The sequence below is a fragment of the Chiloscyllium punctatum genome, chromosome 14 (assembly GCF_047496795.1).
Source record: "Chiloscyllium punctatum isolate Juve2018m chromosome 14, sChiPun1.3, whole genome shotgun sequence".
NCBI classification, from domain to species: domain Eukaryota; kingdom Metazoa; phylum Chordata; class Chondrichthyes; order Orectolobiformes; family Hemiscylliidae; genus Chiloscyllium; species Chiloscyllium punctatum.
In genome coordinates, this window is record NC_092752.1 from 55,227,188 (window position 1) to 55,240,854 (window position 13,667).

The following is a 13,667-nucleotide window of genomic DNA, read 5'->3' on the forward strand; positions in this document are numbered from 1 at the left end:
CACATTTTCGCGATTTTAAGCACAGGGAACATTTACCGTTTATTCGGTAAGCAACAGGAATGAAAAGATTTACTTCCTCAGATGAACTGCTTGACTCACGCTCTCATGTGGTCGCTCTGAAATCTTAGCCATGTTGGAACTGAAACTGAGGAAATGCTAGTCTTTCTTACGAATGACTACGTATCAATTTTGTTTCATTCATCTCAGAAAAGTCTAAACAGGGAGGAATAGCAAACGGAGGGACATGCAGTTCCGGTAAAACACCTCTTTGATTCATTCATCAACAAGAGGCGTTAAAACATCTCAGGAGAGAGAGGGAGCAAAGAGCAATAAAAAAAACACGTTTTGTCACCGCGAACAAAGAAACATATAAATACAAAGCAGGCATCAGCAGCAGTGCTTCCCCCAAAGGCCCACTGAAGATGTTAATAGATGGACGAAACGAATGGAAATGAACATTCCAAATCAGCGAGCAAGCCTACGTCCAGACAAATAGTGGGGGTGGGTGAGGATATAGTGAGTAGTGCAACCCCAAAGGTCCAGCTGGAAATGGGGATGGAGAAAGCCAACAGTGATGTCTTTCTCTGGCGGTACAGAGGTGCATGAAATGCCGAGACTGGGGTCTCCAAACTCACCCGGAGCACCTTCTATTGTTGTGGAGTAGGGAGCATTGTGACATTAGGCTGGGGGTTTGAGCCTCACGTGGATCAACTTGTTTTGACATGGATCAGCAGGACTTATTGGAATATCAGGCTGGGAACTCCAACCTCACTTGCTGCCATTTTTACTGACATTGAGAAGAAAGCACCGGGACGTCAGGCTGTAAAGTCCAACCTCACCAGGTGCAGTTCTTATTGGCATGGAGCAAGGACCATTTGCACATTATGCTTGCAGGTTGAAATACACCATAAGCAGCTCCTATTGACATGTAGCAGGGAGCATTGGGACATCTGATGGAAAGGCTGCTCAGCAATTTTAATCTGAAGTGAAATAGTTTTTAGCAGGACACATATTTGAGGATTGAGGGAATATGTTTCCCAAGATAAATGTCTCAATTATAAAGAGAAATCCTGCAAAGGTTCAACTCGTGGAGGAGTTCAGTGGTTATCTCTGCACCCTCGAAGCGCCATTGATCTGGTTCGATTCCAGCATTGGGCGACTGTCTCTGTGGAGTTTGAACATTCAGTCTTCAACATTCTCAATGATGGAAGCTACACAGTCTGTGAGGACATCGAAGAAGAAGATTCAACCCAATCTCAATCCAATATGTGGCAACATTTCTTGTTGTGCATGTGATGCTTTACCTCATCTATCAATGCCATTGCATTTTTTGCTTCTTACATCGTGCTATTTCACGTGATCATATCGTGGTTCGTACTCTGCGTTGTGGCTGCAGCAGCTTCCGCTCATTTCCGAGTAATGGCAATACACATTTGTTCTATTTTATGCCACATAACCTGTGCGAAACAAACACCGAAAAGAATCATCCCTTGTTAACGGGAAAATACTGTTCAGTCTGCTCTCCGACATCATTGCTTTTCATATATGAGGATTCAAATTCACCCAATATCGGAGACTTCTCTCCCTTTCACAATCACTATCCCCCCTTTCCGTCACTCCTCCCATATCACTGATGCATTGCACCGTCTAACACTCACTTTCACGTTGACCCCATTAAGTCTGTGCTGCAGCTATCACTGTTGCTCGGTGAACGTGCCCGAATATCACCATCAGGTTCTTCTAACACTCAATGCAATCGGATAAGGTGGCTGCATGACCAATCCTCCTGTATTGCGTTGTATTTGCATGGACCAGAGATTATCGGAGCATCAGGTTTACGAAAAAGGCACTGAACAGTATCGAAGGGAAGAGATTTATTGGAAAGACCAATTTCGGTGGTTACTACACATTTGTTTCATATCATCATTCGGCTCTCGGTAGGGTATAGTATACAATACTGCAATTCACATTATAGAAGCGATATGACAGTAATCAAAAAGGTGCAGAAGTGATTTGTCAAGATGTTGTCTTGATTGAAGAAGTGCAGCTTTTAAAGAGTTTCGACTGACTGGAGTTGTTTTCTTGAGAGCAGGGAAGATTGAAAGGAAAGACGATTGAGAAGTCGAAAATAATGAGGGGTTTGAATTTGGCAAATTGAAGGAAATGTTTCCCTTGAATGGAGGCGTCAATCATCAGGGAACCGTAGAATTAAGTTAAGAGGCAAGAATGTTTGAGTAGATGCAAATGAAAACTTCATCACACAGCGAGTGTTTGGAATCTGGAACTCACTGCCTCTCAGTGCCGAAGCAGCAGAAACCCGAATACCTCTGAGATGTTCATGTTTGAATTTGTAATGCTTACAGCATACAAGGCCAAAGGATGAAAAATGGGATGAGGAGAGTCAAGCAGTTATTTTGACAAGAACACGCACAAAGACCTGGGAGCTTGGCTAGCTCTGACCTCCTCTGTCGTGTGGTATTTATTATCTTCACATGTTACGTGGGATTCCAGTGTTCATTTCCTTGCTGGCGCAGGTCGGCCGGATTTAGAGTTTCAAGGTTTGTTTAAAGATTTGTAATTCAAGTGCAGGTTGTGGTTTTGGGGATTTTTGGCGGTTTTGGGCAGTTGGTTTGCAGCCATTTCCTCCGCATTCTCGCGACATCTTCAGGGCTGCTGAGACTCCTGTTAAGCGTGGCTGTCCTGTGGCGTTTGGAATTGATTTGAGTTCATTCCCACTGCTTCCGTTTGTCAGTTCTGGTAGTTCGTTGCAGATCCCGGTATGTTGGGTTTAGCTCAACGAGCTTGTTGATGGAGTCCATGGATGGGTGTTTTCCTTCTAAAAAATTTTCTGCCCGCCTTCAATTTGGCTTGTCCTATTATTTTTGTGTTGCCCCACTCGAACTTGTTTTTCTCGTCGACTGTGTGCATTGCGACGGGGGGAAACTAGCTGAGGTGTTCACTGGCTCCTCCAGAAATGCTTTGCCAATAAAAGATATTCCCGCAGAATCCTTGCAGACAAACATCGCTCGGAGGACATGCCATGACATTGTAAAGGACCAAGAGGCAGGCAAATCGAGAGCAGCATTCATGATGAACAACTTGCCCCTAAACGCCAACCCGAGGTGTACTCAGGGCACTGAATTTCTCTGATTCCGCGCCTGGGAGCTTGGATTATATGACAGTCTGTGGCTGTGGAGAGTTTGTTGCTGGAAAAGGACAGCATTTAAGGCAGGATGCAAGAAGCAGGAGATTCGACGTTTCGGGCATGAATACTTCATCAGGCTTATACCCAAAACCTCGATTCCCCTGCTCCTCGGATGCTGCCTGACCAGCTATTCTTTCCAGTACCGCACTCACGTCTCTGATCTCCAGCACATAGAGTCCTGACTTTCTCCTCCGTCTGCAGCAGTGGTTAGTTCTTTGTTTGAGGGAACTGCTGATGTCACCAGTGTAAACCTCGATTGCTGATTGAGGAATACAGTCAGGTCCATTGCCAAAAAGAGCATTTCTGTTGTTTTTCAAGTTCTATGCCTCGCACGGCTTCTCGCGGTGTACTTATATGGAGTTTCCTGGCGGTTCGGTATGTGCGTTTGTGATCGTATAGTTGTCACAACTCTGAGATGTGGCTGCAGTCACCTGCGTTCGCAAAACCAGTGTCGATTGCTGCTGCTTTACGTTACTCTTTATGTATGCATTACTAACACAGTAATCAATCAATTGACATTGTAAGAAGGCAGACAGACGTGGGAAATGTCGAGGTTTTAGTGACATTTGTACAACGTTTAGCGGTTACCAAGAAGCAGTACATAAGAACGTTGAATTCTTTTGGGTAGTGACGAGAAACAGTGAGAGAAATACGTCACCTGAGTTTACTCACAGGGACCACAGTGCGAAATAAAACGTACTAAAAGTGAGGAAGACAGATAAATGTTGGCATAAATCATGGATCTCCTGACTTCCACACCCGAGCTCCCACCATTCCAACTCCCGGGTCGATTGTAAACAAACTTCACAGAACCATACACATCAAGGTTGTCCAATAGAACGGCACAGTCTTTTCTTTAACTTAATTTTATAGTTTCGACTTATAGTTCTTTTTTCGGGAAACCATCTCTTTAATTGCAAGCTTTCTGAAAGGAGGCCATACGGTTGGTCAGAAATAAAGTCACAAAACTTTGTGTTAGGCACAAGAACTCCCAGATTTCTCTGTCCTACATGTTTTTTCTACTATCTCTCTATTTTCAAATGCTCTGCTTTTTCACTCTTCCAACCTGACACTCCAGAAATGAAACTTAATCTGCAAAGCTTTCCCCCCCAATTACTCAAACTATATATATGCCTTCGCAGATTCCCACGTCCTCATCACAACATGCTCTCCCATTATTGTCTATCGTCAGCAAGCTTGGACATATTCACAATGCCACTTTCTGCATGCTATGATCAGAAAGATAAAGAACTGAAGACTTTACTATACCCCGTCTTGGCAGATCTCTTTCTGTTATAAATAGGTACACGTATTTGCTACCCTCAGGATGGATGTGAGAACAGCCTCCTCATCTCTGTCTTAATTGGGTAAAGCCTTCTGCTGATATTTGGCCCACCAGTCCGAAACTATCCCAGATAGCAATCAGAGCTGAACAAACGCCAAAAGGCACAAACTCACTGGCGTCTCCCGCGTCAGTTTTGAGTATTTGTAGTATTTTCTTTTTGACCTCTGGTTGAACAAACTGCCCTGATTTGCAGATTAGAGTTGACAACGCCACATCTGCTTCAAATTTCCTTTAGTGCATGCGACGCAGATAGTGCTGAAAGGCGCTATTAAAAACTATGACAATTTCATTTCTCGATCCGTTACATTATTACTAATCTCTCTGCTCATAAAAATTCATCCTTCCCAAGCACTTTGTCTCTCATCAATATGTGTAGTTCAATCCAATTTCCTATCAGCCTCCCCCATTCTAATCAATTACAAGGGACACAAAATTTTGGAGTCATTGGGCAGACAGAACAAACCGAATAGTGTCCTCACGTTTTCTGTTGGAAGCCCCAATTTAACGAGAAATATTAAGCAGTGTCTCAGGGTTATAGTTGTGGCTGAGTGGTTAAGGCGATGTATTAGATATCCATTAGTGGTTCCCCGCGCAGGTTTTAATCAAACAACAACGTTCCCTTCACTGTTGCTTTTAAAAGGCTTTCGTGGATGAGGTCTCCCTCAAACTACAGAAAGTCCATCTCAATAACCCCACATTTTGTCAGGTCTGCTCATTTATTGACATGTAGGAAACTTGGGTTCTGAAGTAGAAACGGACCTGACTCAAGAACATCGCTCTGTTCATCCAACGACAGACAATATCAGACCTGTGGGGTTTATTTAGGATTCGAAAAGTTTATTCAACACAAATGCTGTTTTCCAATAAATGTCCTCAATTCCAGTCCTCTGGTGAGTTGCACTGGTCAGAGGCAAAATTACCTTCTTATCATCAACCCTCCCATCCCCACTGCTCCCTCCAACATCATTGTAAATTTCCCCAGGAAATCTCCCATTAACCTTATTTGCTTCGAAGAGAACGTTCCCAGAGTTGGGAATTTCTCCACAAAAGATCATTTCCTCACCTCTAGACCTGGTGCAAAGCAAAAGATTGTGAAAAAGATGCTGGGAAAATGTTGCCAGGCAAAAATGTTCAAGAAGCAAAACAGAAATTCCAGTCTCCAGATTTGTGAATCTTTAGACATTACTCGGGAAGTGGATTCAGAGGAGAATGAAGGGTGAACTGTCCAACTGAGCAGAGACAGGCCCGACACTCTCCCATGCTTTTAGAGGCTGATACGTTGAGTCTGATATTCTTGGGAAAAGAAACAATGTGAAACATTGAAAGGAATTCCGATCTTGCATGTCAGGAATTCAAACCTCATCTCAGCTCCGGCACAATGAGAAAACATGGGAACAGAAAACGCACTGAAATTTTCGAAGGGAGTCGTTCTCAGTTGTAGTAGAGCTCGTTCCCAATGACATGGAGGCGCCTGCGGAGAGTTGGATCAGACTGTTCTCTAGTTTCCACAATGAATGTTCCAGAATTCAGAATGGATAAGTAAAACAGATAAACGGCAATTGTTATTCTGTGAAGGCCATGCACCAGCTTGGATCCACTAACCGCCTGCTTTATGAGATGCTATACGAAGATTGTTCCCCACTCTCAGTGCTTTGGGTCAGCGCGGCCGACTGTTAATAGAGAGGGTGCTGGGTCGCACCCACTCATGGATGGAGTAGTCGCTTGGACTTACTCCATCTGATTCCTTTGCTGCGTAGTTTTAGGTTTTTAATCAGGTCAGGGATATATTTCCCAAACGGAAACCTTACCCAGTGAGGACCCATAACAGCGTTTCTGTATTGCTTTTGTGACTAACAAGGGGCTGTAGATGCCGTGAATCAGAAATAAAAACAGAAACTGCTGCAGAAACTCAGCACGTTTTGTAGTATCTGTGGGGGGATCTGAAGAAGATCTGAAGAAGATCTGAATCGTTGTCTCTGTTTCTCTTTCCACAGATGCTGCCAGACGTGTTTCGTTTCTCCTGATATATCTGCTTTTGATTTTAACTGAGTATCCATTCACTATCGGGATTGATCACTCAGACCATACATTCCCAGACGTTTAACAGTGTCGAAGCTGTAGTGATTGAAATGAAACAAAGCTAAGAATTATGCACTGTCCCTCAGCTCCACAGGGAGTGAGGACTGGCAAACCAGTTCTTCTGCAGTGCTTCTGCAGTTGCTGCCAAATGGGTAAGGTGATGGGCTTTAAATAAACTACGTTTTCCTCGTGCAGTTTCACATCTTGCTGACTGTAATTGAGAGCCGAGAGTAAACTGGAAAATAGCTTGTTCTCTGCTTTCTTGTTTGGGATTTAAGTCACTGCATAGGGAAAAACGCACATGACCCAGATTAGGAACGTTCGGAATCTGGAACCCATCGCAGGTCAGGGTTGAACAAGCAGAAACATCCAGAAGAGGTGAGACCCATTTAATTTATACTTCCATTACTGACTTCATTTGCACCTCTGAGCCAAGTGCTGCAAAATGAGTTAAGAACAGTTAGGGGATTACCTGAAACTGGTGCAGACCTGGTGGGCCAAATCGCATTTTCTGTGCAAGTGATCTCCATGACCAGCAATAGGGAGCTCAGTTTGTGAAGATACAGGAATTGTTTTGGTAAATGTTCCAGAGCGATGAAAGGTTTGAACTACTCTCTCCTGACCTGTCTGTCAGTCACGGCATCCATTGGGAAATTTCAATAGTTAATAACTGGTATGGTGCACATTCCCGGTATCAATCTACAGGATAATTAGGAAGATAATATCGTGCTGTCACATTACCTAGCCGTGTGTTAGCCCTTGTGTGTAACATTTCCAGGCTCTGCTTTCGAAATAAAGATCGCCTGCATTATCTGTCGCCTGTTTGTATCAAACAGCTCATTGAGTATGAAGTTGGATGTTCTGAGGAAGCTGGAATTATGACAAGGACAGAAACAGAAAGACGAGACTTGAAAGTGCTTTTAGTTTGCGTGTGTTGGTTGTTTTTAGTATTGAATGACTGCTGACTGCTATCCTGTCAAATCTCCGGAGTCGCAGAGACTATTTGGGTGGAATTTGTAAATTTTAAGTTACACACAAGCAGCGTGTTGGACTATGTCAACTCAGTTTCCATTTCATGCCCCAGCTCACTGCAATGGTTCACATTTTCTGGAGAATTGTCTCGTGTTCCGCGTGAAGCTTCCTTTTTCCAGAGAAACTTGCAGACGTGAAGCACATAACGCTGAGGCCTCAGTCACTGTCGGGGATGTGATGGTTTGTGTGCCTTTGTGAGTGAACATGAGAATACGTTTCCTCAACGGGGTTACAACGTAGTATGACCATGTTAAATTTCAGTCCCATTGATGTGTCATTTAAAATTACAGAGAGATTATCATTGACATTTGCCCTGGAAACATCAAAACGCATCAGCTTATCGGCCAAATGTGGCAAACCCTGACTAGAATACGTGGACGCCTGATGACCTGCGCTGCACGGTCGACGAATGATGTTTTCTCCCACGCTTTCAAATGTCGAGGACAGAGAGAAACTGATCTGACGAGAAAACCTATTTACAATCTGACATAAGCTTTTGTACTGTCCACTCTACTACCAATCTTGATGTCATCTGCAAACTCACTGACCATGCTTTCCATGTTTCAATCTAAATCATTTTTATGAATGAAAAACGAAATGGGCTCAGCATCGATCCCTGTGGAACACAGCCAGTAACAGCCCTCGAGTCTGGAAACTACCCTCCACCACCATTCCCAGCCTACTAACATTAAACTAATTTTAACTCTAATTGGAAAGTTCACCGTGAATTCTATGTGATCTAACTTTAAAAAAAACAATCGACCAAGTGGAAACTTTTGAAAGGATTAATTAAAGGCCAATTGAACAATGCCGACCACTTAGTCCTCATCAATATTCTTGGTTACATCCTCCAAATACCCAACCATATTTGTGAGACACAAATGACGTCGCACAAAACCATACCGATAATCCCTATTCATTTCACCTCTCACAAAATGCTTATAAATCCTCTCGTTCAGAATTGCTTCCAACAACTTACCCACGACCTTAGCCATCCTCACAGGCATATGGTTTTCAGTTTTCTCCATTCATCCCTTCCTCAACAAAACCACTCCCCATTTATTCAGCACATCACTCGAAGTAATAGATGATGCAAATATTTCCACCAAGGGCCAAACAGTTTCGATTGGTTTACATTACAGTGTGGAAACAGGCCCTTCGGTCCAACAAGTCCACACTGACCTGCGGAAGCACAACCCATCCATACATTTACCCCTTACCTAAGCACTATCTATCATAGCCAATTCACCTGACCTGCACATCTTTGGACTGTGGGAGAAAACCGGAGGAAACCCACGCAGACACAGGGAGAATGTGCAGACTTCACACGGTCAGTCGCCTCAGGCAGGAATTGAACCCAGGTCTCTGGCGCTGTGAGGCTGTAGTGCTAACCACTGTGCCACCGTGCCGCCCACTGCTCGGCGAATTACCCAGGAAGCCCTTGGTGCACGAGATCAGATCCCAGAGAAATATCCAACTGCTCTGGAACTTGCACTATTCAATATGAACTACTTTCAGAACATCAATGTTTGTAGCCGCCATTTCGTTCTCCACGGTATAAACTAATGCGAAATGAACATTCAATACCTCTCCCATCCTCTGAGGTTCAAGACAAATGTGAGCTCTTAAGTCTTTCAGGGATCCTACTTTGTTTCTAGCTCTGAATGTACTTATAAAATCTCTTTAGATTATCCTTAACTTTATGTGCTAAGGCTACCCAATATGCTCACTTTGCCTTCATGATTTTCTTTGAAGAATGCCCCGTCACACCTTATAGTGATCAAGCGATTGACTTGAGATTGCATGTTTTCATAGAAACTGTGATTTTTAAAAAATAAATTCTAAGACGACGAGTCCTTCACCCCTGCGATCAACGTGTTCTAGTTGAATCCCGACAAAGTGGGAACAGACCATTCAGCCCAAGAAGAGCCCATGAAACATGCTAATATCATTGCACTCAAACTCACACCTCTACTCGATTCCTGTAACTCTGCATTTCCCACAGCCAAATGACGTCAACTACACATCTTTCCTCTGTGGAGAAAACCCAGGCAGACACCGAAAGAATGTGCAAACTGCAGACGGTTTCCTGAGAAGAAATTAAACCAGCGTCGCTGAGGCTGGAAGACAGCAGTGCTCTCCACTGAGTCAGCTATTTTAAACCTCCTATCAACCGCTCATAACATATCTTCCCTTCGACATGTGGCTAAAAGCTATTCCCGATGATACAAATGCGTGTGACGACACCCTCTTATCGCGTCAGTTGCAAACCTTTGCGGTTGGTTTTGAACTCGCTTGAACGAATGCCGACATTACATTTACCTTCCGAACAGACAACAAAACCTGCATGTTAAACATAAGAGAAACCTTAACTACATCTCTCAAGTGTATTTCAACTATAGATCTCTGAAAACTTTTCCCGTCACAAAGTAGTCTATGCCTCTAATCATTCCATCACTCGATGACCTCACACTTATCCACACAGTGTTCTAACTGCAACCTTTTTTATCCAAGCTCTCAGCCCGTCCACGTAATTCTGCAGCCTGCCCGCTTCCTCAATACGATCTGTCCTTCCACCTGTTTTTGTGTATTCTGCAAATGGAACAACAACATTCTCAGTTCCATTGACCCGATCATTCATGCATAACGGGAATATTTGTGGTGCCAAAACTGACCCCTGCTGAACTCCACACGTCACGCGCTGCCATCCTGGAAAATACCCTTTCACCCAACTGTCTGCCTTCCTCCAGTCAGCCAGAACTCAAGCCATGCCAGTCCTTTGTCCCTAACACCATAGCCTATCATTTTGCAGCTTCTGAGATAGTACCTTGACAAATGCTTGCTGGAAATTCATGCTGAACTCATTCACAGAATAGACCTTATCTCATTTTCTCATTACCTCCTCATAGAATTCTAACATATTTGTCCTTGAGAAACTGTGCTGATGCTTCAAGTAATATGTAATCCCACCCTTATGCTAACCTCTCATATGGTACTTAATACGAAATTGATTTGTTTGACATTTATTGAAAATAATAAAACTTTGCTTTCAGTCCTGAATATCATGAAGAACAAAGTACAATCGCAGTTGAAAAATGTAAAATCTGCGCTGTCTCAGCAGGCTCGATGAGTGAGTGAATTCTTTCCCCCAGTGGATCTCTCTGCCGTCTCAGCAGGGTCGATGAGTGAGCTAACTGTTATTTTTTCAAATGAAGCAGGTAAATACGTTCTGCCCACTGCAAACTCTCTGGTGAACTGAGAGTTGAGATGATCGCCTGAACCTCGTCCCACAATGAAAACAATTGAAATGTCTCTCATGCTGTGAAAATGTCGATGGAACATCAGTCCTGCAGAGACTGGAGAACACATCCCACACACTAGATATTTGACAGGTCTCTCTTCAAGGTGAAGCCGTTCATGATAAAACGATCACAAGGAACTGGTGCAGTGATTCCCACAGTCAAAGGTGTCTTCTTTGTGAACACGTTAATGCCATGTCAGTCCACAGGAACATTTACAACACTTCCATCGATCTGGGCGTTGAAAAGTCGTGTTCATATTGTTGTTGGGACTTTATATCGCTCGGACATTTGCAGCACGTCCGTTAGTTGTGGAATTAAAGATGTCTGTCCTCCGGGTGAGCACGTGGATCAGACGTCAGGTCCCCAGAAGTTTTCAAGGACTCTAATGCGTGTGAGCACATTTCCCATGCATCAACTGCACAGTGGAATGATAACATTTTCCAAAGTCTGGACAGATAAAAGGTTTCTAATTAGTATGAGCATAGTTTTGGATAACCAATCATTGGGCGTTTTAAAGCATTTTCCGCATTCTAGACATTGAAATGATTTCTCCTCATTGTGATCGAGCAGGTTTCACAGAAGGTCCGAGAAGGAGTATATCGTTTCTATACACTGAGCTTGTTCCAGATGTCATTGCTTTCATGGGTTTCCAGCTCTGATGGAGAAATGAAGGCACACATGTCTACAGTCTCATCTAAATATGACTGCAATTGTAGTTTGTGAGTTCTGATGACAGCAGAAGCCATGTCCACACACACAACAAGTGAACGATTCTCTGCCAGTATAAACGGAGCCTTTTCCTTCCATATTCAAAGTCTGATCAAAGTTCGATTTGGGAGAAAATGCGCAACTTTATCAGATCATGGTGGAGTCATTTTTTAAAAAATCTTTCCCTTCTAATATGCTGTGAAATTGATGATGTATATTTTTAAGAATCAAGAGAATGAGAAAGAGTCTATCAAAGACTCTGGATTGTTCCTGAAGATAGGGATTGAGGTTAAGAGATATAGACAACAACAATTTGACCAGACTTTTGCAGGAATCCTTCATACAGACAGCCTCCATTACTTAGAAGGAGAAGGACAACAGTTGGATGTTAATCCCATCAACTCCCTGTTGGCTTGAGGTCAAACAAAGTCCGGACTTGTCCGATATCCTGTCCTGTTGGAGCAGACATTTCCTACAATTGAATCATGCAAAACTGAGGCGTCTGCCTTCAGTCCCCAACACAACTCCACTGCCTCGCCACTGAGTAGAGAGTGTGGTCTTGGAAAAGCACAGCAGGGCTGCTAGCATCCGAGGAGCAGGAGAATCGACGTTTCAGGCAAGAGACCTTCATTTGGAATGAGGCTTGTGAGCCGATGCGGTAGAGAGACAAATAGGAGGAGGCAAGATATCTGTGAGTTTGATAGGTGGGTTGAGGTGGGGGAAACGGTGATAGGTAGGAAAGCAGAGTGGGGCGGATCAGCGAGAAGGAAGATCGACAGATAGGAAATTTCATGAGAGCAGTGCCAACTTGTAACAATCGAACTGGGATAAAATGGCGGAGGGGAAATGAGAAATATATTGAAGTCCACATTGATGCCGTGTGGTTGGAGGGTCCCAATGTGAAAGATGAGGCCCTCTTCCTCCTGGCGTCCGGTGGTAAAAGTCTCGCGATGGTGGACGCCGAGGAACAGCATGTACTTGGCTGAGTGGGAGCGAGAGTTGAAGTGCTCGTCCCACAGGGCAGTGATGTCGTTTGGTGTGGGTGTCCCGGCGATGTTCTATGAAGGGAACTGCAATTAGGCATCCTGTCTCTCCAATGTAAAGTAGACGGCATTGGGAGCAACGGATAGAGTAAATGTCATGTGTGGAAATGCAGGTAAAACTCTGATGGATGTGGAAGAATCTTTTCAGTCTTTGGACGGAGATGAAGGTGAAGGTGTGTTGTGGATTTTGCAAATCCTGTGATGGAATGGGAAGGTGCCTGGAGGGGAGGCTGGTTTGGTGGGTGGCGTGGAGCTCACACGGGAGTCCGGAGGGAATGATCTTCACTGAAAGTGGCTGGGGGTGGGGAGGGAAATACATGTCTGCTGTTGGCGTCCATTTGCACGTTGCAGAAATGGCGGAGGATGATATGATGTCAACAGAGGTTGGTGGGATTGAAGGTGATTACCAGGGAATTCTGCCTTCGGCATAGTTGGAGGGGTGGGTCTTGTGTACGGAGTTGCTGGAATTGGATGAGATGCGCAGGAAGGCAGCATTGGCCACGTTCGTGGAGAAATTGTCTCACCACTTGCTCAATTTCTCTTTGACAGTTGTCTGAGACTGAACCAGTCACATCATCACCATGGTGAGATACTTCACCAAGTCTGTACACTTGCACCGCATTAACATCATACGTCTCTTCGATGTCTCTGCTCTTCAGCAGCTCAACCTCTCTTTCATTCCTTTCGATTAAACTATTCGAATGCACTTCCATTCGTCCTCTCATATTCCCTCTCTACTCTGGTCAAATGTCCTCTGCCTCTATGCATGCGTGTACTTGATCTCTGTACAGTGTTTTATTGTGATTTATTTGAATGACGTTTTTAGCACCGCCATTTTTTCCCAACCGTGTGCTGCTGCCTTCGCAGCTTTACATTCCCACACCAGCTCCCACATGGTGGAAGGGAAGGAGTTGTGTGTTGTTCACCCAATGATGCAATCCTGAGGTCATCGA